At 41.4% G+C, this 26467-nt stretch overlaps 1 protein-coding gene across 1 annotated transcript in view; it reads right to left on the bottom strand.

Annotated features, from left to right (window-relative positions):
- CDH8 (cadherin 8) overlaps nt 1–26467 on the bottom strand; it is a 635562-nt gene that overhangs the window by 74957 nt on the left and 534138 nt on the right. The gene's annotated exons all lie outside the window — the stretch shown is intronic.

A 26467-nucleotide genomic window follows, 5' to 3' on the forward strand; every position in this document is an offset into this window, starting at 1 on the left:
CAGGTCTGGTGCAAAACTTAGCACCTCAGCTCAGCACGCTGAACTTTGCGCCAGACCTGTATGAGTACATGCACTGTTTGGAGTAAACAAATACATCCTTGTTGTTTTGAATATATACAACAGCCTCTTTGTGTGTCTGCTTGGAGGAGGTAAGTCCATCTCTGCTTCCTCTCATTTTAACATTTTTAGTACATTTTATTCTTTTGGCGCCTCTGTCTGCATATACAGTTCCTGTGTCCACCCTTGGTGGAGCGGTGTTGCCCGTATTTCCTATCTACAGAGAGCTACTTCCTAATCCTGAGTGGGGACAGGTCTAATTTCCCCACCTGCTGATATAGTTATTACCTGGATGGTAACCATTGTGAATATATCTGCATACTTACCTTACATATCCTTCTACCAGTAAATACTACACTATATTGGGCTTTCGGTGTCTCCATCTTTGCATTGCATATCTGCAAACTATGCTCTTCCAAAAAGGGTGTTGGGTGGCGTGCTGCTGCTCAAGGGTGTAACTACAAGTGATAATTCAGCTTTAAATGAGAAACCTATAGCTACTACATTTCGGACTTTCAGGTCCTCATTAGTGCATGACATGGATTGATATGGCTCTATAGGATAGAGCTTGGACCAGTACTAAGGGATACCCAGACAGCTTGAGGTGACCCAGAACAACTAAATATAAGGACTAAAAGAGACCAAAAAGTGTTCTATTAAAATGCAATGCTAAATGTAATTTTGCCTTCTTGAAGCACAACTTATATCTAAATGTACATAAGGTTTGTTTTCAGAATCAGAGCCAGTAATAGAATGGGTGTCTGAAAAAGATCCTATATTGGAACACAACTCGAATTTAATTGGAAACCTTGTATCCGAATAGCTCAAAACCTTGTTAGGTTTACTTAAATTATTACTTTTTTAAAGCTTTTTAGGTTATAGATTATTTTTTATATATCTTTTATGCTAACTCATATATTTGCACTCCCCAGGGGTAGTAAGCCACTACAATATTTTAGTTATGTGAAACCATTCGATTTTCCTGAAATTAAAATTTATGAAATAACAACAACAAAAAAACATACACTATAAAAGTCATAATAACTGCACTCAGTGCACTTTGCCATTAAGTCCATTTTTCAGAAAAACAAAAATAAACAGCACAACAGCTCGGAAGAGATTAATTCACAAAGTCTTTTTTATCAATCAAAGCTATCCGCTGAATGCAATTTTCCCCGACAACCTTTAAGAAAACAGACAGGGGTGGCTGGGATCAGTTTTGATCCCACTCATGATTCATTCAGTGATGAGATCCAAGGTCTGCTCTGTGAATGAATAGCATCTCCACACAAAATATGTTAGAGACTTTCCTCTCCATAATAAAAGATGCTGGATGTCAATAGTGCTGGCTAAAGCATATCTTGCCTTTGATTTATAGAGTGTAAACGGAGTTTGATTAATGTGTCCTCCTAATTCTGTTTATTACGCTATCACATTTCCGCCCCCAGCGTATACGCCACTCTTCAGTCTTGCTTTATTGATAAAATAGATGTTCCGGAGAATCAACTTGAGTATTACACATTTTCTACATATCAGCTGCTAATCAAACTTATAAACCACTTCCATAAAAAAAAAAAAAAAAAAAAGGAAAGACCAGATAGATAAATATAGAGACAGAAAACATGTAATAGACTACAATGCTAAATTCTTGAGATATGGTGTGTTGAGGCAGTGATTCAGTGATATCAGTAACTAATCAGCTAGAAGCTATACTAGCCATTTGGCTAGTATATCTGCTAATGTTTTCAGGCAATAATAGCTAATTGGCTATTGATAGCCAAATGGCTAAAGTTCTAATAACTCTAAAAGAAGTTCTGCATTGAACAGCCAATTGTCTAATATATTGATAGCTGGGGGGGGGGGGGGGGTGTTGGCAATAGAAGGAGAGTTGGTGTAAGGTATTAGGGGGGGGGGGGGGTTAGTGTTAAGCCCCATACACATCCTTTAACAGCGGTCTCTTATCAACTTTTGTTGTGAAACAACCAAGAAAAGTTGTTTGCTATTGTTCAAACAAATAATACGACTGATAAAGCCATCAATCCAACTGTTGGATTGACGTCTTATAAGTCTTATCAGTTGTTTGAACAATAGCAAAACAACTTTTTTTTTGGTTGTTTCAACTTGTTTCACAACAAAAGTTGTTTGATAATTGTACTCCATAAAAGACCACTGTTGAGCATGTGTATGGGGCTTTAGGTATTAGGAGGAAGGTTAGTGTTAGGCATTAGGAGTTGTAAGATAGTCTTAGGCATTAGGGGCTTGATTCACAAAGCAGTGCTAACTATTAACACGCCTGTGAAAACCCCGTTAGCATGTCTAAACGAGCTTTTCGCACGCAAAACTTTACGCGTGCAAAACTTTATGTGCGTAAAACTTTACGCGCGCACTGCACAGAGCGCAGGGCGCTCCGCGCGATGTGCACGTTAAAGCCTATGGGACTTAGCGTGCGCATAGGACTTAGCGCGCGATCTGATTGAGAAAACCGGTGCTAACCTACTTAGCACCCCAGTTAGTGCGCCTAAAGACTTTAGACGTGCTAAGTAGGTTAGCACTGCATAGTGAATCAAGCCCATGGAGAGGTGGGATAGTGTTAGGCATTAGGAGGGGTGGGATAGTGTAATGCTGGGAATACACGGTTTGTTTTTTAGGTGATTAGATGGTCCGATAGATAATTTCCGACAGGTCCGATCTCCCTTTCGATTCTATCGCCGCTCGATTTCTGAAAGAAGTAATGGAAAAAGATAAGAAAAATGAGCGGAAGATAAGAGAAACAACTGCAGAATCGAGCGGCAAAAACGATCAAGAGGAAAAACGCACGGCAGAAACGAACTGTGTATTCCCAGCATTAGGCATTAGGAAGGGAGGTTAATATAAGGCATTAGGAGGGAGGTTAGTGTTCGGCATTATGAGGGGAGTTAGTGCTAGGCATTAGGAGGAGGGGTTTATGGTAGGCATTAGGAGAAGGGGTTAATGTTAGAATAGGGAACCTGGATAAGTCTATAGTAAAATACCAGTAATAAAATATATCAATATTTTCACTTTTGGTATACAGATTGTGGTATTTTTCTGCACTCTCTGACTCTCCGGACTGGCTTGTCAGAATTAAATCTGTGCATTTAGATTCCGTGCGGTGTAATGGCCACTTTGCAACGTGGCTGCTCTGCAATACACCACCTATGTGGTGTTCGCAGTGCGGCGGGTGCATTGCAGCATAACAGGCTGATGGGTCGATAATGCACTACATGCAGTGTGTTACCTTTAAATATGTAAGTGCACTAATGGTTACAGTGAAGAATACTTCATTGGGTGTATGCTTCACTGTATGTTGAGTATAACTTACCATTGCAATGCATTACATTGTGTTCCTGCTGTTACAGAGAATGCCTAATAGTATCTCAGCTAACTAAAAAAAGGGGGTATTTGCCAAAAAAAAAAATAGATTATGGTCCAAATAAGGGCCTATGAGAGTTCACATATTATTGTATTTCTTCATTACCTTTTTACACTGCAGAGTTCTTCCTCTCAACTTAATCATTTCTTGCAATAACGTAGCCTAAGCTCTTGACAACAGCTCTTCCAATAGCCGGTAGCTAATATCTAGTCACCAGAGAACAAAAACCATGTACAAAGTAACTAGCAAGCAGAGGATTCAAGGTCATGGGTTCTTGTCTCTGATAACATCCACCAATCACAGTAAAACCTTCAGAGGTCAATAAAACCATCCCCGGGCGTCTATTATTGCAACTATTCATATTAATTATATGCTTATCTGAAAGCAACACCTATGATAGCTTCTCAGCTGTGATATTGTACATTCTATCACAGTTATATTGCTATTCCATCATCAAGATGATGAACTTTGCTAGGCTGACTCTCGTATGATGCAAGAAAATAAAGATGCTGCTGGAATAATATTATGGTTTAAACAAATGTCTTATCTGATACTTGGGTTGTAGAACGCATAAGATCTTCTATGAATCATTTTGACTGCTCTGTTAAGGGCTGCACAATTCAGCAGGTTGTTACACTTTCAGTCGCTGTTTAACCTTCGAAAAAGCAAAGGATGGATGCAAACTTTTCAAGAGTAAGGGAATTTGAAGTCCTTGACAGATGATTTTAGATGTCCAGCAAAGTGGCTTAGTGGAAATAATATGGGTTGCCGCATAGTTATGCAGCTTTGTCTGTGTGCTTCAGAGAAGAGATGCCACACACAGCATAAATGGCTTTTATGACAGATGAAAGCGAAAGGATAAAGATCTATTATTACATATTGCTTTTCATATAAAAAAAAAACCTCAAAGCTTGATATACAAGCTATTATACAATAACTATTTAAGACAAACCTGAACTGAAAATAAACTTGTAAAATGATTACTTAGAGGTGTTGTACTATGAATGATAAAACTTATGTAGGGTCTCAGATTCTTATTTGGAATTTAAAGAGGATCTGTAACGTCAAAACGTCCCCTGGGGGGTACTCACCTCGGGTGGGGGAAGCCTCCGGATCCTAATGAGGCTTCCCACACTGTCCTTTGTCCCTCAGGGGTCTCGCTGCAGCCCTCCGTGAAAGACGATGTCAATATTTACCTTCCCGGCTCCTGTGCAGGCGCTCTGACGGCTGTTGGCTCCGAAGTAGGCGGAAATACCCGAACGCCGTCGGGTCTGCTCTACTGCGAAGGCGCAAGTTTCCGGCGCCTGCGCAGTAGAGCGGACCCGACTGAGATTGGGTATTTCCGTGTACTTTGGAGCCGAAAGCAGCCACAGCGCCCCCGCTGGAGCCAGCAAAGGTAAATATTGAATTTACAGTCGGGTCTGTTGCCTGCTGCTCGGAGGGCTGCAGCGAGACCCCCGTGGGACAAAGGACGGCGTGGGAAGCCTCATTAGGATCCGGAGGCTTCCCCCACCCAAGGTGAGTACTCCCCAGGGGATGTTTTTGAGGTTACAGAGTCTCTTTAAGGATTTACATGCAGCCATGTTAGTGTGACATAAAATCTGGTTCATTCAGATCAAACATAAATAAATAATGAACTTTTGGTCTTTTCAGCACTATCCTGTTATCTGAAGTGCTTGTTCAGTCAGAGACAAGTATATTGGCTTTTATTTAGTTTTCAGGAATTCCATTGTAATCAGAGTGCCTCATTTGCATAGGTAAAGCACTAGTTTTGTTATGGTAATCCTTGCAATTAATAATAATAATAATACAAAATTAAACACAGGCAAGTTCTTACTAGAATCGGTACTACATGTACCCACGTTTATCTCATCATGTCAAATGTCACTTCAGGTAAACTTTTAAAAGGCCATGGAATCTAGAATGTGTTGATCCAACATTCTTCTAGAATTTCCACAAATTACAGAAAATTACAGAAAATCTTATTTGCACTATTAGTAGTGTTGGGCGAACAGTGTTCGCCACTGTTCGGGTTCTGCAGAACATCACCCTGTTCGGGTGATGTTCGCGTTCGGCCGAACACCTGATGGTGTTCGGCCTTTTAAGTTCGGGTTCGCCCCGAACTTCTAATGGCCGCCGAACAGGGCCGAACAGGGCCCCTGTTCGGCCGAACAGGGCCCTGTTCGGCCGAATACTGCCCCCCTATGGGGTCGCAGGCATAAGGGGGGAGCATGTCCCGATCGCGGGGGGGTTCGGAAATTCCCCCCACCCCCTCCGCTAGCGCTCCCCCCTCTGCCCGCTTCCCCATTCAAAAGTTTAAGCAAAGTACCTGTAGTGGATGGCCTGGCAGTGGGCGGCACTGTGGAGTGAGGAGGAGGAGTCCGGAGAGTGACGAGTTGAGGGAGGCCGGGCAGCGGGCGGTTCAGCAGAAGTACCCTTGTGGTACTTCCGCCCTTTCTCTGACCTCACGCCCGCTGCCCGGCCTCCCTCAACTCGTCACTCTCCGGACTCCTCCTCTTCACTCCACAGTGCCGCCCACTGCCAGGCCATCCACTACAGGTACTTTGCTTAAACTTTTGAATGGGGAAGCGGGCAGAGGGGGGAGCGCTAGCGGAGGGGGTGGGGGGAATTTCCGACCCCCCCCCGCGATCGGGGCATGCTCCCCCCTTATGCCTGCGACCCCATATGGCCCCCAAAAGCTGGATGTTCGGAAAGTTCGGGGTTCGGCCCGAACATGCCGAACATCTCGGCCATGTTCGGCGAACTTTCCCGAACCCGAACATCCAGGTGTTCGCCCATCACTAACTATTAGCAACAGCATTTTTGTTTATATTGTGCTTTGCGTCTCTGGGAAAAACACACTAGAAAAGTATGCTTACTGTTACTGAATAGTGTATTAGTTAAGGGCACTGCCTCTGACATAGAAGACCAGGTGTAAGGAATAGCGGAGATGCCGCAGCTGAGTCAAGCGGCATGGCGGCTATCTCCGCGTATCAACCGGCGGCCTCTGCCACGCGGGTACATGCTCAGGGTCCTTACATTGCTCACAGGTTAAGGGCTACGCGCGCGCGAGCAGAGCGACAGGACCTTTACGCAGCTAAGAGGGGAGTCAGCTGATCATGCGGTCAGCTGATTCCAGCTAGCATCCGGATTGGCTGAGTGACTGGGGCGGCGCTATGTAGAGTATTGACTATATATAGAGCAGGTCTGTCAGTAGCTCCGCGTCTGCTGTTGTGAATGCTATAGTGTGTTAGCGCTCAGACCCTAGTCAGATCCCAAAGTGTGCTAGAACCGGCCGGAGCTGGGGATCCACACTTAGTCAGATTCTGTTGATAGCTTTAAAGTACTATTGCATTGTTTATCTGTTAATGACCTTTTGCTTGCTCTGACTATTCTTCCGTTTTTCGATTCTATACCTCATCCTATCTGATTCACCTTGCCAACCCTGCCTGTCCTTGACGTTGAAACAGTCTTCCGTTTCTGTACTGTATCTGTCCGCTCGTTGCCAACTCTGTCTGTCTGACTTCGCTACCCGCATCAGTGGGCCCTGCCACTGGTGAGGGAAACTAGTTTCTTACACCAACCTCTCAGGTGTAGGATTCTGCTGCTTGGTTGTGATACCTGCCCTTCAGGTCTTCATAGGCTGCAGTACTGTCTGTATCACTCGCTCTTAGGCGGCAGTACTGCATGTGTCACTTAGGTTGCAGCACCAACTGTATCAACTACTCCTAGGCTGCAATACAGTCTGTACCACCTGTTCTTTAGGGGATCCTTAGTCCAGCATCTCTAGGATTGTTCCTCCTTGTACTGTGCACCAAACACTACCCGGTTGCAGTACAGTCTGAATCACTTACTCCACAGGTGGTCAGCTGTACAGCATTATTGTGTTCCTACTCATTGTTGTGGTATTCATATGCCTTTGGCTGCAGCACGGTCTGTCTCATCCACTCATAAGGTGAGCACTGGCTGCAGTATAGTCTGAGTCACCCGCTCCTCGGGTGAACTCTCTCATCCGTATTACTGTTACACTAAACACTGTTCCTCTTGTGTTGTCCAGTGTCAGGCTATACTAGTATTATTGGTGATTCTGCAGATCACCACATAATCATATATAGGCTTAGCATCTGTATTATTGGTGATACTGCAGATCACCAATAATCAGAGTTCTCGGTGTGCTGACACCAATCGTTACACCAGGGTTTAAATCTTGGTTCTTCCTATTCAGTAAGCCAGTACCTACTCAGTAAGGAGTTCTTGGACAAAACTCCCTAACATGGCAGGGTGGACTACTGAGCATGCCTGTGGCTGCAACTCTTGTGCTTTGTGTCCCACAGGAGAAAAGTGCTATTCAAATGTTAGGATTATTATTATTACTTCTGCTACAAGCTTGACCGGAAACCTCTACCTTGCTGCATGAGTAATTACCTTCCCTGGGTGGGAGCCATTACTTCACATTTTTCAACACCTAACTAATTAGGGGATACTCAGCACCTTGACACTCATCTAATACAATCTCTATCAGGAACCCGATGCAAAGTCTGTGTTTTACATGCACGTGAAAGAAAACTAATCACAGTGAATTGATATTTGCCATTAATCCTTCTAACATTTAGAACATATGTTAGTACTTAGTACTACATATGTTGTATTTCTAACATATAGAACTGAAAGGAATACCAAGGTGAAAATAAACTGATGAGATAGACGTGTATGTACAGGGCCAAGCATACAAAAACTTAAACTAGGCAGTGTTCCTTTTTATCTTTCTTTGCCTGTAAGAGTTAACATTCAGGTATGCAAGTGGCAGTTTCTCTTCAGTCGGGAACTCATCAGACTATAGTGTTATTCTCACTAATGACTGTAGTCATAATACTCTTTCTCCACAGCTTCAATGGTTCATAGATTTCAGCTCTGGCATACTTCAAAGACTGTGTCATTAAGCAGAAACAATGAAACAGTAAACACTTAAAAAGTGGATTTTAACATAAAATAAAACTGTAGGATATCTCAAAATGTCAATTTTAGGAGTAGGAGAATTGATAGAATTGTTAATGTTATCCATTTGATTTAATCTCGGTATTCCTTGAAATGAAAAATAGTGTTTTTTTTTTCCTTCAACAAAAGTAGAATCTTATTTTAAAGGAAATATAATATAAAATGTGATTTCCTACAGTTTATGTTCCATGGTTTATGTTCTTATTATAATGTATTTATATAGCGCAAACATTTTACATCTTGGTATTTGCATTTGTCCCACAGCAATATCATCTGTGTAAAAACCAGACAAGTCCCCCCAGCTCAGAGTACAGCAATTGTAGAAGCTGTCATCATTACATGGGTATAATGCAGTATAGCATAATATTCCTTCCAAACTATTTTTGTGACCTGCTCTGTAAGCATAGCAGAGATCATTTTCATACACCTCTGTGCTCTGTTTGCTCAGAATAATCATCTGCAATTGATGATCAATCTGGAGTGCTTCTAGTACATCAGTGATATGCTTCTACAATAAGTAACTGAAATATAGTCTATTATCAGTTTCAATAACTTAACCACTTCCCCTCCCCTTGGACGAGTAACTACGTACCTGCAAAATTCCACATCTCTGTACAGGGACGTAGCTATTATGTCCCTTCCCGCTTGTCCTTCCGCTCACGCTCAATGGGAGCACAGTTCCCATTCATTGATCTAAGTCCTCCTGTGAATGACCACAGCAGTCTATCAGACAACACTGCCATTCACAAAAACCGATGCTTACACATCCACACATTACTTATTCTTTGCCTAGTAAAACTGCGCAAGGACATTTTGTGGCCAAATAGTACAATTGCATCTACCCACTTTGTTTTTTCATAAAGACATTTTTTAACATCTAAAATTAACCCCTTACCTCCCACACTCCCCAGTAGCTACCCAAAAATTTATTTGTAAGTAAAGAAAAAAAAAAGGACAATAATGACAATAAAAAATACATAAATAGTTACCTTAGGGACTGAACTTCTTTAATATGTATGTCAATAGGGTATACTACTGTTACTTTATAAATCATGGGCTTGTAATTAGGGATGGACGCAAAATTAAAAAAAAATGCACCTTTATTTCCAAATAAATTATGGGTGCCATACATTGTACAAGGGAAAAAACTATGACAAATGGGCAAATAAAATGTGTGGGATTTAATTATGGCAGCATGTATTCTTTTAAAACTATCACGGCCAAAAACTGAGAAATAATGATTTTTTTTCAATTTTTTCTTCTTTTTCCTGTTAAAATACAGTTAGAATAAAATAATTCTTAGCAAAAAGCACCCCCCAAAGAAAGCCTAATTGGTGTCGAAAAAAAAACAAGATATAGATTGTTGTGATAAGCAGTAATAACGTTATAGGCAAATGAATGGAAGGAGTGCTGCCAGTTGAAAATTGCTCTGTTTTTTTAAGGGGAAAAACACCTAGAGGTGAAGTGGTTAATAAAATAGTTGTTCGTCCTTAGAGGTTTTTATGTTGTGACTAATCTTTCACAATAGAGGGGGCCTTTTGACTATATTTCCACTATAAGTACACTAACACTTTAGCTTGGATTGTCAGCCATAAAATCACATTTTTATTTACCCACTGATCTGTGTTTATTGTGCAGTCTACAACATTGAAAGCATTCCAATATAACCATAAATGTTTCTGTTGTAATAAATCTTATCTCAGTCAGCCTGGCTCTATTTGGTACATTGCTAGGGAGAAGGAAGCTTGTTATTACCCTTCCCACATTTCTGATTGGTTGAGTGCAGATCAGTGTGACATGAGGCTGAGAAGGGAAATACACCTCACCCCTCTACAGAAAATGTTGACATACGATTTATGCTGTGCTCACATGTTTACAAAGCAAGTTACATATGACAGTGCAGTTTCCAGGAGAAAAAAAAGAGTAACAACAGAATTTGTTTCTGTCAGTAGTGGTTAATGCCTAAAACATGTTTTTTCTTCATTTAACCACTTAAGCCCAACTGGACGAGATTTCTCGTCCAGTTGGGCTGCGCGCACTCCCTCGGGTCGCGCGCGCTCCCGCGGGCCCCCCCGTGCGCGCCCCCGCTGCTGGCCGCTAGCCCACAGATCAGTGAAAGGGATTATAAATCCCTTTCGCTGATCGGACCCCCCCGGAGAAAAGCCGACAGCGTCTCTTCAGACGCTGCGGCTTTTCTGAGCTCTGGTCTCCTTTCTTCTGCCTGGGAGCGAGATCGATCGCTCCCAGGACTTTTTGATTCTGGCCATCTTGTGGCCAAATAGCAAATTACACCTAAAAAAAAAAGTTTTACAAATAAACATATAAATATATTGAAAAAAAACCCTGTTTACCTCCCACACCAAAAAATACCCACATACAAGTTTAAATAAAAAAAAAATATTACAATAATAATAATAATAAAAAAAAAAAAAACATAAATAGTTACCTAAGGGTCTGAACTTTTTAAATATGCATGTCAAAGGAGTATATCAATATGATTTAATAAATTATGGGCTTCTAAACAGTGATGGACGCAAAACGGAAAAAATGCACCTTTATTTCCAAATAAAATATTGTCGCCATACATTGTGATAGGGACATAATTTTAACAGTGAAATACCTGGGGCATATGGGCAAATACAATACGTGAGTTTTAATTATGGAGGCATGTATTATTTTAAAACTATAATGGCTGAAAACTGAGAAATAATGAATTTTTCCATTTTTTTCTTATTCTTCCTGTTAAAATGCATTTACAGTAAAGTGGCTCTTAGCAAAATATACCACCCACAGAAAGCCTAATTGGTGGCGGAAAAAACAAGATATAGATCAATTAATTGTGATGAGTAGTAATAAAGTTATTGGCAAATGAATGGGGGGTGAAAGTTGCTCGGATGTAAAAAAATGTCAACCCTTCGAGCTTAAGTGGTTAATATATAAAATTCACTTAACTCAAAAAATGGACAGTACAATACATATGTTATGTAAGTAGAAGTATTTATCTACTTATATAAGTATTGTTTTTTGGGATAGTATGCAATAGCAGTCCCTCCTGCTTTAATAAATGATCTACTATATGATGCTATTGCTTTCGGCATTGTTCATATCAACTATACACTGTTTTAATATACAGTACAAGCCAATAAGTGAGAAGATCCTGAAAAAAATGGCCAGTCTTTCAATGCAGTAGCAATCTGCTTCTTAAATGCAGCAACCTAAAACTGTACAGTCAATGTGTACATCAGTTTCTGAGTGTTTTCTAAGGCTGTGGAATTGTAGTTAACTCTGTGCTTGCCAGAAAAGCATTCACGCATCAGGATCCTCCAGCGACTAATACAATGACTCCAGCTCTTTTTGGATGAGTCAGTGGAGCATGGAAGGCTGCGGCCCTTTTCCCTACTATGGGTAAGCTGATGAGTCCCTAAGAAGGATCAGGCTGAAGGTTTATTATAAATGACTACAATCCTCTGGTTTTGAATGCATTCGCTTTATGTGTCAGCAGTGCAGTCAGGCAGCAAATAGCTCTTCAGATTGAAAGTACAGAAAGTTGATGTGTTACTTAGTGTATTCTGGGAGACTGCTCTGCTTTCCGCCATGAAGAGGCTGCGGTCTGGAATCTCATAGTACCTATCAATTGTAAACCATGTCTCAAGGGCAAATTGATCGCCCAGATAGGAGAACAGAGTGAACAGCATGTAAAGCCTTATATAAGGCATTAACAATGTGTGCTATGGAAGGCATCGACCATACCTTTATCCTTTATAATGGCACTGAATTGATTATTATGTGTTTAATGTTAGACTCCGGGCAAAACATGAGCCTCACTAATAGATAAGCCATAAGGAAAACTATTTTCTTGTGTCTGCATTTTGCTTTGGGGCACTCTAGGAAGGTACTGCCATAGTTAGCAGGGCTACCACTTATAATCCTTCAGACCAATGTCCATTTGCCTACCTGCTACTCCAGCAATGATACAAATAAAACAAAAAAAAAAATCTAGTCTTTATATAATATACACTGTACATTTATAATATATAGATTAAATCTTTAAAGGGAATCTGAAGTGAAAACAAATGTATGATATAATGAATTGTATCTGTAGTACAGCAGAAATAGAACATTAGCATCAAATATATGATTTTCATCTTGTTTCCAGTACAGGAAGAGTTAAGAAACTTCACTGGTTATCTATGCAAAAGAGCTTTTCTGAGCTCTCCGACTAATTTAGTCAGAGAGCAATGCTATTTATTGAAGCACTTATACAGCAAAGAAATAATGAAAGACAACACTTATGTTGTTACAAATATTAGAGAATAATGCAATGTTATTAAAAAAAGCTATATAACTGAAAATAAAAATATGATACTCTTTTCTTTGCTACAAATGTTCTATTACACATATAATTCATTATATCATACCTTCTTGTTTTTGTTTTTGTATTTTTTTTTTGCTTCAGTGTCACTTTAAATTAGGCATAAACTTATCTAAGACTTTATTTTGATTGCCAACTAGGTAATACAATTCTTAAAAGTATATTCAGCCTTTTAGCTAAGCTATTTAAAAAAAAATCCGCCAGGGGGCAGCAAAGTAGTGTTTTTTAATTTATTTTTTTTTCATGTAGCGAGACAAAGTCTCGCTACATGATAGCCGCTCAGCGGCATCCCCCCAGCCCCTCCGATCGCCGCCGGCAATCGGAGATCAGGAGATCCCGTTCAAAGAACGGGATCTCCTGGAGGGCTTCCCCCGTCGCCATGGCAATGGGCGGGATGACGTCGTGACGTCAAAGGGGACTCCCATCCACCCCACATCACTGCCTGGCACTGATTGGCCAGGCAGCGCACGGGGTCTGTGGGGAGGGCGGCCGTGGCGCGACAAATAGCAGCAGATCGGCGGGTAGCGGTGGCGATCGGATGCTACATGCAGCTAGCAAAGTGCTAGCTGCGTGTAGCAAAAAACAAATTATGCAAATCGGCCCAGCGGGGCCTGAGCGGTGCCTCCCCACGGCATAGCCCGTGCTCAGCACGGGCTTACCGCCAGGGAGGTTAAAAAACACCTTGGCCCATATGTAATTAACTTTTTCTCCTGAGTTATGTTCTTGGAGATAAAAAAAGAAAAACTTTTTCAAGAGTGATGGTCGAACTTCATGATTTTCCCATTCACAAATGGGCCCATGAATTTTACTGCGAACGTTCACGAACCGACGTTTGCTGCGACACTATCGGCTGTCAAACTTCTGAAACCTGCTGGGCATCTCTGCAGCCACAATTTCTTTAAAAAAAAAATACAAAGTGTAAAAAAACTCGGACAGTGGCAAGGCAGAGGGGGATTAATGGTGAAATGTTCTGCTAAAAAATCTGTATTCTGTGCAGAAACCAAAAATCATATATACTTTCTAGATTTTACAAATGAAGGCCTTTTGAATTGCCACCATGGTTACTTGCCTAAAAATTGTTATTTGTAGCCACTTTAGTACCAAAACTTTTTGTCGTTGTTTTGAAGACCGGGGCCCATATGCAATTAACTTTTGCTCCTGGGCTTTCTCCCAAGTGATATTTTCAAACTTGTCAATAAAATGCTTTTTAAATCACCAGCAGGCAAGAACATTCTTACAATAGTTTTGATAGTACTTCTCTACCTACTTGTCTGTACTTTTTAAATTGCAAAGTCCTGAAAAGTTATTTGAAACAGAAGTTGAAAAAAATTCTCCTAGGATTTCAAAGAGAAAAAGTTAATTGTATACGGGCCCAGGTGTCTGTGGTCAGACTTACCTTTGCCCCAAACAAAAAGGATAGAGCCACAAACTATAAGTAATTGCCATGAATATTTATGTGAAATTAACCATTAGAAAAAGATATCCATGACAAAATCAAAAACAAATTAAATTTCTCCAAAAATATCATCAATCATTTATTAGGGACATATCACTGAGTAAAAATAGATTAAAACCACAGCAACAAGCAATGGGCAATACATGACTGTATGATAATAGATATACATATGTATAACATTTATATCATGCTATTGATTCTAGTGGTTGCAAAAGTGGTGTACCTACAGGAGTCTGGCACCAACCATCTGGTTCCATACCTAGGACACTACTGAGGTGTAACAAATGAGCTACTTTGGAACCATTTTTCTCCTACTATCCCTGCCTAATCAAAGTCGATCCATCATGTACTGCACCATTATCCATCCTCTATCCTCCATAGAAATAGAACATGTTGCTAGTTTAACCCCTAGCCGTTCCATGACCATTGGCGTGAACGCAGCGGCAGCTCCAGGACCACTCCATGCCGATTGGCGTAAATGACTGTGGGTGCAGATTGCAGGAGATCGATCCGCATGAAAGACGGAGCAGAGCTCCGCCTTCAGTCTCCCCGTGGCTATTGCCGCTCGGAGACTGTTAGACGGCAAAACTGCCGTCTATTAGCATTGTACAGTGCTGCGATCTACAGCAGTGCTGTGCTGGGGACAGCTGTGTGACATGGCTGTCTCCCTGGGGGACAGAGGAGTGATCGGCTGTGATAGGCTTCAGCCTATCACTGTGATAGGCTAACGGGGGGAGGGAGGGAGTTTTATAAAATAAATAAAAAAATAGATACATTTATTTAAAAAAAAATAAAATCAATATTTATAATAAATGAACAATCTTGGGGTGATCTGACCCCACCAACAGAGAGCTCTGTTGATTGGGAGAAAAGGGGGGGAGGGGGGATCACTTGTGTGCTGAGTTGGATGGCTCTGCAGTGAGGCCTTAAAGCTGCAGTGGGCAATTAGGAGAAAATGGCATGGTCACTAGGGGGGTTTAACACTGTGGTCCTCAAGTGGGTAAAGGCTACCGATGCATCTACAGTGTACACCACTCAGCCCCAAACTCAATCCATGATCCCTGTGTGCAGCAGTAATGTGCCTGTGTATGCACTTTTAGTTTCTGTTATTTTAAAGTGTACCCTAAGTAGGGATGAGCGTAATGACCTAATTACGAATTTCCGAAATTTCGCGAAATTACTACAATTACGATTTTAGCAGTAATCGAAATTTCGTAATTTTCGCAAATTACGCAAATTTTCGTAATTACGATTACGAAATTTAGTATTTTAAAGTTTGCAAAGGTTTCTATCCCTCTAGATGCCTAAAATGAATAACCAACCTCCTCCTCCTCCTCTCTCTCTCTCTCTCTCTCTCTCTCCAGAGATTTGTAGTATTTCAAAACCATACTCACATTCATGACATGTCCAGGGATCAAACCCAGGCCAACCACATGGAAGACAGCTATGCTCACCACCATACCACCAAACACACACTAAATAGACTGTTAACCTAAATCTTACTTGTAGACAGTCATATGAGACACATGCTGGGTGCAGGGCTTTGTGATTGGACCATGCGATAGAGTGAGGTGCAAAAATGAAATCATGCCTAGCAGAGGATGGTTTCACAGTGCTAAATGCTAGGCTGGCTGTGGTGCAATTGGTTAGTGTGTCTGGCTGGTAACAGCAAGGTTACAGGTTCAATTCCATCCAGGCATGTCTTTTCCTTTTGCGTTCAACAGTTGTCCAAACAGAGCCAACAGAGCCCCAGATAGCCATGTAGAGTTAGGTCACAGCTAGCCTGGCTGTGGTGCAATTGGTTAGTGGGTCTGGCTGGTAACAGCAAGGTTACAGGTTCAATTCCATCCAGGCATGTCTTTTCCTTTTGCGTTCAACAGTTGTCCAAACAGAGCCAACAGAGCCCCAGATAGCCATGTAGAGTTAGGTCACAGCTAGCCTGGCTGTGGTGCAATTGGTTAGTGCGTCTGGCTGGTAACAGCAAGGTTACAGGTTCGATTCCATCCAGGCATGTCTTTTCCTTTTGCGTTCAACAGTTGTCCAAACAGAGCCAACAGAGCCCCAGATAGCCATGTAGAGTTAGGTCACAGCTAGCCTGGCTGTGGTGCAATTGGTTAGTGTGTCTGGCTGGTAACAGCAAGGTTACAGGTTTGATTCCATCCAGGCATGTCTTTTCCTTTTGCGTGCGCGCGCTGCGCCATTGAACCCCATGGGGTATTTTGCGTGCGTAAAACTTTACGCATGCAAAACTTTGTGCTCGGTGTTTGGACAACTGTTGAACTCAAAAGGAAAAGACATGCCTGGATGGAATCGAACCTGTAACCTTGCTGTTACCAGCCAGACACACTAACCAATTGCACCACAGCCAGGCTAGCTGTGACCTAACTCTACATGGCTATCTGGGGCTCTGTTGGCTCTGTTTGGACAACTGTTGAACGCAAAAGGAAAAGACATGCCTGGATGGAATCGAACCTGTAACCTTGCTGTTACCAGCCAGACGCACTAACCAATTGCACCACAGCCAGCCTAGCATTTAGCATTGTGAAACCATCCTCTGCTAGGCATGATTTCATTTTTGCACCTCACTCTATCGCATGGTCCATGGTCCAATCACAAAGCCCTGCACCCAGCATGTGTCTCATATGACTGTCTACAAGTAAGATTTAGGTTAGCAGTCTATTTAGTGTGTGTTTGGTGGTATGGTGGTGAGCATAGCTGTCTTCCATGTGGTTGGCCTGGGTTTGATCCCTGGACATGTCATGAATGTGAGTATGGTTTTGAAATACTACAGATCTCTGGAGAGAGGAGGAGGAGGAGGAGGGCTGGCTGGCTGTGCATTTTAGGCATCTAGAGGGATAGAAACCCTTATAAACCTGAAAAAGTAAAATTTCGGTTGGAGACACGAAATTCGTCATTACGGGAGTGAAATTTCGATTACGAAATTGTAAATTACGATTTGAAAATTATTTACGAAATTACGAATTTGGGTCATAATGTTAAATTTCGCATTCGTAATAAAAGCAGTTCGAAATTTCGAAAATTTCGGCTCATCTCTAACCCTAAGTGACTTGTTACATGGTGAGATAAACATGTGTATGTACAGTGCAAAACATATAAATAATCAGGCTGTTTACTTGTTGTATTTTTGCTGCCTGAAAGAGTTAATTTGTAAGCATAGAAGTGACAGCTTCTGTCTTGTTGGTAACTTGTTGGGAATACAGTAAACATAACTGATAAGCAGATTACAGCCATAAAAGTTTTCCTGACAGAATACAACTTCTGAGAGCAGAAGGAGATAAAAAAGGTCAATAGTTCATGTATTTTCATTTAGGAGCACTTAATAGGCTGCCACTGAGCAGCAAACCATTCAATCTACTTTGTAAATGTTTAAATATAACATAAAACCATGAAATATCTTAAAAAAAACTCTTTTTAAAGAGTAGGATGAAAAATACAATTATTTATCTCATCAGTTTATTTTCAACTCCGGTTCACATTTATGCTGCTCTAAGGTACCATCTTTCAAAGGATTAATCACAAAACACTTATTCACTACACAATAATCCCTTGAAGTGCCAACAATGTCTTCACACAGTGCCCACTGTGGAGCGAGAAGTCTTACCAGCTACTGTTATGCCAAAGTTATAAGGTCTTAAACAGCATGATGTAGAGTTTTCAGGTGACAGAGATGGATGTTCCCATTCTTAATCCATGTATATACTGTAAGTCCAGTCTTCGTCTCTCATGGAATTATTATAGCAGCAGTAGGCTATGTGTGAACAAGAGCAATTACTAATCTGCTAAATACTAGAGATTGATTGCAGTTAGACATGAAAAAAGTGTACACTCGCCTATGGTGTCCACATGACATGGACCTATCAGTAAAAAAAAATGCCTGACGATGAATATAAAAGGAAAATGCTGCTTTCTCTCTGCCTAAACCGTTTCACACTAAGCTTCATCAGATGTTTAGATAGAAGGTGTAAAATGAGATGTCACATCTTTGTTGAAAACGTCACTATACAATACCGCTGTTAGCTCCAGCTATCTCCAGGAGTCTGTCCCTATTTCTTAGAGTGGACATACCGTACTTGTGGCTAAATTTAGCAAACTGACAGCATTTCTGACAGCATGAAAAAGAGACTGCCCTTTTGACTGTTGCCATTGGGCAACACTGGCAATATACTATAAAAAGACTCTGGCTTACACATTATGTCACTACTGAACATACAAATGGGCACCATTTTAGTAAAAGGTATACAACAGCCCGTATTTTAGAAATAAATAGTCATAGAAAGTATTTTAGTTTACATAAAAATGATTGGGAGCTCGATGAGGACATTTTAGCTTTTTCTATTAAATAGGGATGGCATTTTTTTGAATAAAGCAAAGTAACAATGTGTATTGAGGCCTCCCAAAGATACACAGACATTCTTGACTTGCGGGAGCTATTGGTAGGCCACTGATGGCTCTAATTTGAGCAGTCTAATGCTAGGTACACACGTTGCGTTTTTGCGGTGGATAGATGTGTTTGATTGATAATTTCCGGCATGTCTGATATTACTTTCGATCGTTTTACTGCTCGAATTCTCATGGAAGTGAATGGAAATTGGTAAGAAAAGATAAGAGATTTGAACGGGAAATCAGCCGAAAAAATGCATCGTGTGTACCCAGCATTGTGTACTAAAAGTGTATACACATTTTATATTCTCTTCATCCAAAATGATTGTTCCTGATTATTTCACCTAGAAACCTTAAATGGAACCTGAAGCTAAAGGTATATGGAGGCTGCCATATATATTGCCTTTTAAACAATACCAGTTACCTGGCTATCTTGCTGATCCTCTTCCTCTAATACTTTTAGCCATAGACCCTAAACAAGCATATGCAGATCAGGTGTTTCTGATAAGATTAGCTGCATGCTTGCTTCTGGTGTGATTTAGACACTCAAACAGCCAAACAGATCAGCTGGGCTGTCAGGCAACTGGTATTGTTAAAAAGGAAATAATTATGGCTGCCTCCATAGCCCTCTCCCTTCAGGTTCTTTTTAACGCAGTAGCAGCCACATATAGCAAGTTTTTGTTTTGTTTGTTTGTTTGTTTGTTTTGCTGCTGGAAAAGTGCGCAACTGGATGGCGTCTCCTTCCCTCCACTGGCAGCGCTACAATGCTGACATTCTCTTCGGCATTCCGATCACATGATATGTAATATAATCCTAACCCAAACAATTTTTATCCCAAACAGAGTTTCCCTTTAAACAACTTAAAGAGCATAATCTGCATAGTAATGGACATGCCTTTGCTGCGTTTTCCCATTATACGGAATGTTATACGTTGCCCTACACAACAGAAAAAAATATTTACAAAGAATGCGCTTTGCTTTTTTTTAAACATGTATTTACCCATTCAGCCATATAGCCTGTCGTGCAGAAGAGAAATGTAAGTGCTCTCTCTCAAGTGTCAAAAGCCAGCACTTATTCTAAATTATGTTAATATCAGCAGCACTGAAAACTGGGGAGATAATACATTATCAGCTACTTGGCTGGCCGTAAAACATTATTTTTATTACTTTTTTGCTGTTATGTTTACTGTTTAATTGTATTACCTACAATATGTGAATGATGTGGTAAACTGTTCTTACTACTGGTGCACAGGATTGTATAATTAGATGTATAAAGATGAAAGCAAACCTTTCATTACTGACAAGTTGGTAAGTAGGGAGGAGAGCTGAGGACTTGTACTTACTGTGCCTTAAAGGATAAATGAATTTACAACACAAATATAGTGCATTGCTCACAGATGACCCCTTGATCAGTATTGTAATGATAATATATTGTTGATTTTGCCCTCCTTCAAACAACTAAGAAACCCTTGGTTGTCTGTTGTTTACATATGGCTTCTCCTTATCAGTATTTTGTATACATAATGGAACACAGTTAGGACTCGAGTACTGTTCTCTGATCTCACAGCTTATTAACAACTCAACTTGCTCTATAATTTTATAAATGTGATGTGTGTTCTACTATTTTTGGTTTCGTTTACAGAAATTAAACTTGTTGTTTACCCACTTTACCTCCAAGGGATTTCCCCTTAAAAACCAAAGCAATTTTCACATTTCACCGTGGAGCATAGCCAGCCTTTGACCTGAGCGACCGGAGCGGTCGCTCAGGGCACCGGCTTCCAAGGGGGCGCCTTTCGCTGGTTACCTATACTGAGGGCACCAACACCTGACTTCCTATGCTGAGAGCACCTATGCTTGTCATCCTATATTGAGGGCACCTACACATGAGATCCTATATTGGGGGCACCTATACCTGGCTAGTTACCTATACAGAGTCTGAGGGCATTTTTTTTTGGGGGGGGGGCGCACTGCGGCTATAACGCGTGGTGTAAATTGTTGGTTCACTGCTATCATTCTAAATTGGGGGGGGGGGGGGGGGGGCTAACTGTCCCTCTGATTGTTTTTATTAATATTCCTGAAAGGTTCTAGCCTTCTTTTTTAAGTTAATTCAGGATAATGCACTCTCTTTCCATCCAGTCGTGGTTATTAATAGTATTTTTCTATTATACATATGTGACGTGTCACGGAGATCTGAGCATGTGGCGTGATGTGTCACGACTTCAAAAAGGTTGGGAACCACTGTCCAAGGAGATATCTCAGGAGAAAAGGTGAATTACATATGGGCCTGTGTGTGCGCGCACGCGGGAAGAGGATGAAAGGGGGGCATAAAAATCAGGTTTTGATCAGGGCACTGTGAAACCTAAGGCCGGCCCTGGCGTGTCCATTCATCTGCCTATAACTTTATTAGTACATGCCACCATTTAGGCTTTCTTTGGGTGTTAGTTTTTACTAACAATTAGTTCATTCTAACTGCATTTTAATGGTAGTAATAAGAAAAAAATGGATAAAACAAAGGGGTAAAAATTATTTCTCAGTTTTCGGCGATTATAGTTTTAAAATAAAACGCCCTACTGTGGATAAAACCACATACATTTGATTTGTCCCAGTTATTGCAACGTTTAAAGTATTTCCCTTGTACAATGTATGGCACCAATATTTTATTTGGAAAACAGGTGTATTTTTTTAGTTTTGAGTCTATCACTAATTACTAGCCCATGATTAAAAAAATAACTGTAATAAGCCCTCTTGACATACATAAAAAGATCAGTCCCTAAGGTAACTACTTACGTTTTTTTTTTGTTTGCATTGTCTTTTTTTTTTTTATACAAACGTTTTATTTGGGTATTTAGGGGAGAGTGTGGGAGGTAAGGTGTTAACTTTAAATTATGTGTAAATCTAGGTCTTTTTATTGAAAAAAAATGTATGTAGGTTTAATTTTACTATTTGACCACAAGATTTCCTCACAAATTTTCTTCCTGCCACATACTAATAACACGCGAACAGGGAGTAATGTGTGTAAGTGTAACTTTGCTTGTTACTATGACCGCAGGCATCTCATTGGTGGCAGCGATCATTGAAATGGGGACTTAGGTCAATTTATGGGAACTGAGTTCCCATTCCTTGATCTCCCCTCTAATGATTGGCAGCATGAACGAGAGCAGGAGTGAGCGGGAGTGCGTGGTGGAAAGAGACGAGTATCTACGCCTCTGGTAGCTGTAGAGGTATTTTGCAGGGACGTAGATAGCCTTCATCCCATCAAGGTTGGACTTCTGCAATTTTCTCTACATAGGCCTTCATAAGAAAGACCTATGCCACCTGCAATTAGTACCGAATGCTGCCACAAGGCTGGTAACGAGCCAACTCCACTATTGCCACATAACACCAACCCTGTGTTCACTCCACTGGCTACCGATAAAATATAGAATTTTGTTTAAGATTAGCTTACTAACATTCAAATCGTTGCACAATCTGGGCCCTGGATACCTAAAGGACTTGCTGCAACTGCATCACCCCCCCCCCCCCACAATCTTAGATCAAAAGGATGTAACACCTTGGTCAACCCCAGAGTGCACCCCAAAACCTTTGGAGACAGTGCCTTCTTTCATGCTGCCCCTAGACTTTGGAACTCCCTGCCACACACAGTCAGGATAGCACCATCAGGGCCAGGCCGAGGCATAGGCTGGAGAGGCTCCAGCCTCAGGGCGCAGTGTAGGAGGGGGCGCACAATTCATTCAGCTGTCATTCCTAATTGTGTTTGAAGCAGAAAGAAATACGAAAAGGGGATACATAGCAGTGACTGCAAGCCAGATAACTAGATATTAAGGTGTTGGGGAGGTTGTGGGCCCTGTGGCACCTCTTAGTCTAATAGCAATCAGTGTGTGATGGCTGGGGTGGCAGGGATGGAGGGGCGCACTTTGGTGTCTCAGCCTTGGGTGCTGGAGGACCTTGTCCCGCCTCTGAGCACCATCCCTGGAAGCATTTAAGTCTAAACTGAAAACCCACCCTTCAGTCTGGCATTTATGAACACCTGACTATCTCCTCAGTATACAATACAGTCCAGCCTGCAACCCTGTATTGATCTGAGACACAACTATGCGCTTTGAGTCCTATGTGAAAAAAGTTTATTGTATTGTAGATACTCATCCCGAGGAGGGCAAGTGGTTAAAGGAAACCTGAAGTTATAAGAATACGGAGGCTGCCATCTTCATTCTCTATTAAATAATGGCAGTTGCCTGACATCTGTGCTGATGCTCAGTCTTTGACACTACAAGTCACTGGCCCAGAATGAGCATGCAGATCAGATGCTCTGACTCTGGTCTGATTCTACTGGTTGCATGCTTGTTGCAGATGCGTGACAAACATAACTAAAGCCAAAAGCTCAGCATAGCAGACAGGCAATTGGCATTGCCTGGTGAACTCCTTATTCCTCTCAGTTTAGGTTCCTTTTAAGCTCCTGTCTAGCTCCAAAAATGGATTTGAACATAGCACAAGAATGATGAAAAAGAACTAAGTGCCTTTGTTCTTTCATGCAGTTCTGCACATTAAAACCCAGGAGAGTACATCAGTAAGCTGACAGGACAGCAGTCATCTTACCTGACTGAGGAGGAAGACAAGGGGGATGAAGGGAGCAGGTGAGGAAAAGCTCAACCTCGGAGTGATCCTCAGATTCAATTATTAAAGTGGACCTAAACTCTTGCTCATGACAGAAGGAAAACATAGAGAAATGCACCCTGTATGTATTGAGAGAGTTTAGCCTGTGTAATTCCCTCTCGTCTGTGACTTATCACAAGTTGTAATTTAATCTCTTAGTTTTTAGCTGGCTGCCATTGCAGAGCAGCTAATTTGTAAACACAGAATGTTAACCCCATGTCTGCTTCCAATAAAGCAGGAAGTTGACACTGCAGAGAGGACGTCCTGAGTTTAGGTCCGCTTCAAAGCTAAATAGCAATGAAGCCAACACAAATATTGAAAAGCAAGCCCACATAATTATAAGCCTATTCGCGACTGGTTCTCTTTCAGTATGATGTAACCCAAGACTGGCCTAACGTGCAGACTGAATCAATCTTTGTGAAATATTTATTTAGAGGGTCAGTCAGTCAGTGCTTTCTATTGCTCTAAGCTGCGAAACACAGGCCTTATACGTAGATCTGTCAGAGTGATATTTGGACTTCGGCCTTTAGACAGCCTGCACTCTTCCTGGGAAGTTAATGGGGTTCACCTGTGTGTAATCAGGGACACGGAATTTAAGTTACTTCAGGGAGGCAGCTCAGTTTAATAGCTCTCTCCTGAGGAGAGGAGATGATGTATTAAGATCCTGGGAGAAATTTCAGATCTGGGCCGGAGAAGAAGTTGCTGTGGAATATGGCCATTTTGTGATTTCTTTTCTATCTAGCCTACATTCTGATCAGTAAAGGATCTTGTCAAATCTGCAGCTTACCTCATGGCTTCATCATATGTAAGCTTATTTAAAGGCCAACTGATATTTTAGTCTGAGGCTGACTGAATAACTTGCTGGTTTTATCTGTTTGAAAACTCCAGAGGTAAGATAATTCTAGGTACTGTATTGCTCAACACCAGCCACAGTTTTTACAAACTTAAATTAGTTGGAATACCTAAATCTGCTGGGGTATTTTGTCAAAGTACAAATGTTCCTAGATGCAGTCTAGACTGGGAGTCTTACTAACATCCAGCTGCATACCACAGAGAAATGCCTCCTTCACAAGGCTAGCTGAAATGTGTGCTTCTTGTAACAGTTAAATGGGACATGAACTCTAGCACATCACACAATGAGAAGTCTTTATCTCACATATGGTTGACAAATAAATTAACTGGACTGTGCTCTTTGCTTGTTTAGCTAGATCACAGTGCCTTATCAGCAGCTATGCATCATAGCTGTGAGCTGTGTGTTAGCTATGCCTCTATCAGCTATCTGCTTTGTGTAAGCACAGGCTTAAGTGCTTCAAATGAATTCAATACAAGTAAAACTTCTGGATTTTTTTAGGGTTTACATAAACTGTAATGAAGAAATGTGTTTCCCTAAGGATTATCATGCTGTGGCTAATCTTTTAGAGCAGAGAGGAAACTCTTAGTTTAGTTCCACTTTAAGTCACCAGTCTGCTGTGGAATACATGCTATCCAATTGCTATGTAATGCCACCAAAAGGCAGCATGTGTAACCATACATGTAGGTCAGTGGTTGACACGCAGTGTGGTTACTGTTCAGCAAAAAAACACTGGTGCCAATATCCAATGCTCGACTATATAACAGCATTATGTGGAAATCATTTATATAGTAATTGAGCCCTGGTGCCCATTAAAATTACCTGAATTCCATATCTAAAGTACAGTTATTAAAATGGACACTGTAGTGAGGGATATATGGAGGCTGCCATGTTTATTTCCTTTCAACCTTTTGCCCGTTGCGCACAAGTATTTTTGTGTGAGATAACAAAGTGCAGTAACGCCGCAGCCAGCTTTACACGGCATGCTGCCCACCTCCCTCAAATGCAAAGTAGTACACAGTGTTGTAGCTAAGAAGCTGTGGCCCCAATGCAAGTTTTACATTGGGGCCCCCCAAGCACTCTATACATAACAATTGATACGGCGCACCAAAACCTGCCAATGGCAACTACAGTGTCGGCGGTGCAAGAAGGGAATGGGGAACAGCTAGTTAATGATTACCACTATTCAAAGTATCTATAGAAGTGATTATTATGACAAGCACAGGATCAATAGAGGGCTAATACTGCAGTTGAGGGAGGGCCATTTGGGGCCTAAATAAATAATACCTGAATAAATTACCTGAATAAATAAGTACTCAGATATCAGGTGCACATCTATCAATAGCTGAAACCAAACAACCATTACAATGGGTATTATTGTTCACTAAGAAAACTATATATATATACTTGACGGAGCTTGCTTAGCCTCAGAGATGGCGAGCGAGCAGCTGAGCATCTGTGATTCCTCAGTAACTATCTCTGGAACATCTCTAGAAGTTATCAACAGCCATCACTGTTCCTCTATTAAAAAGGGAACACTTCCTTCTTAGAGCGATTCACTATCACACATCATCAGACTGGTACAAACAGTCAGACTGTAGATATGGCTGCTCTCCAGCGGAGTTAAAGTGAACCTGTAAGCAGGAAAAGATGTATCACACAATAGTGCTTGAATACAGAAAGTACCGTAAAGTGTTATGAATAACTGCTATCAGTATTCTTCTTTATGATCACACTCTGTGACGGCTCGATGCTCCTGCAGCTCTCCATACTTAATATGCGGTAACTACCTTTCTCTGGATTGCCATTTGCCTAGGAACTGGTGACCCACATGACAAATTCGAACCTCTCAGTCGCTTCCATTAATGCATAGCACGACAGCAGATGCTGCGGTTAAGCTTCTGAAACGAGGGCACTTATGTCTGTATGGTAACTGCTGCTTGATACTATACTTATTCACAGATTAGCTATAAAGAGATCCTGTAACAAAAAGAAAACCTCTGGGGGACACTTACCTCAGCAGGGGGGAGCCTCAGGGTCCCAATGAGGCTTCCCCGTCCTCTGTAGCTTTGGGGGAATCCAGCGCTGGTTCCCCTGAAAGCTCCTCGACAAAGGCTGACAAGACAGATCAGGCAGGCGCGGGCAATATTTACCTACCGCAATCCTGCACAGGAGCACAAGCGGCTCTTTGTTTGGGCTAGACAGAAAGACGCCAAACCCAATCATATCCGCCCTACTGCGCAGACGCAAAGGACTTGCGCCTGCGCAGTATAGCGGATACGTTTGGGTTTGGTTA

This window comes from Hyperolius riggenbachi, chromosome 11, assembly GCF_040937935.1.
Source record: "Hyperolius riggenbachi isolate aHypRig1 chromosome 11, aHypRig1.pri, whole genome shotgun sequence".
NCBI lineage: Eukaryota > Metazoa > Chordata > Amphibia > Anura > Hyperoliidae > Hyperolius > Hyperolius riggenbachi.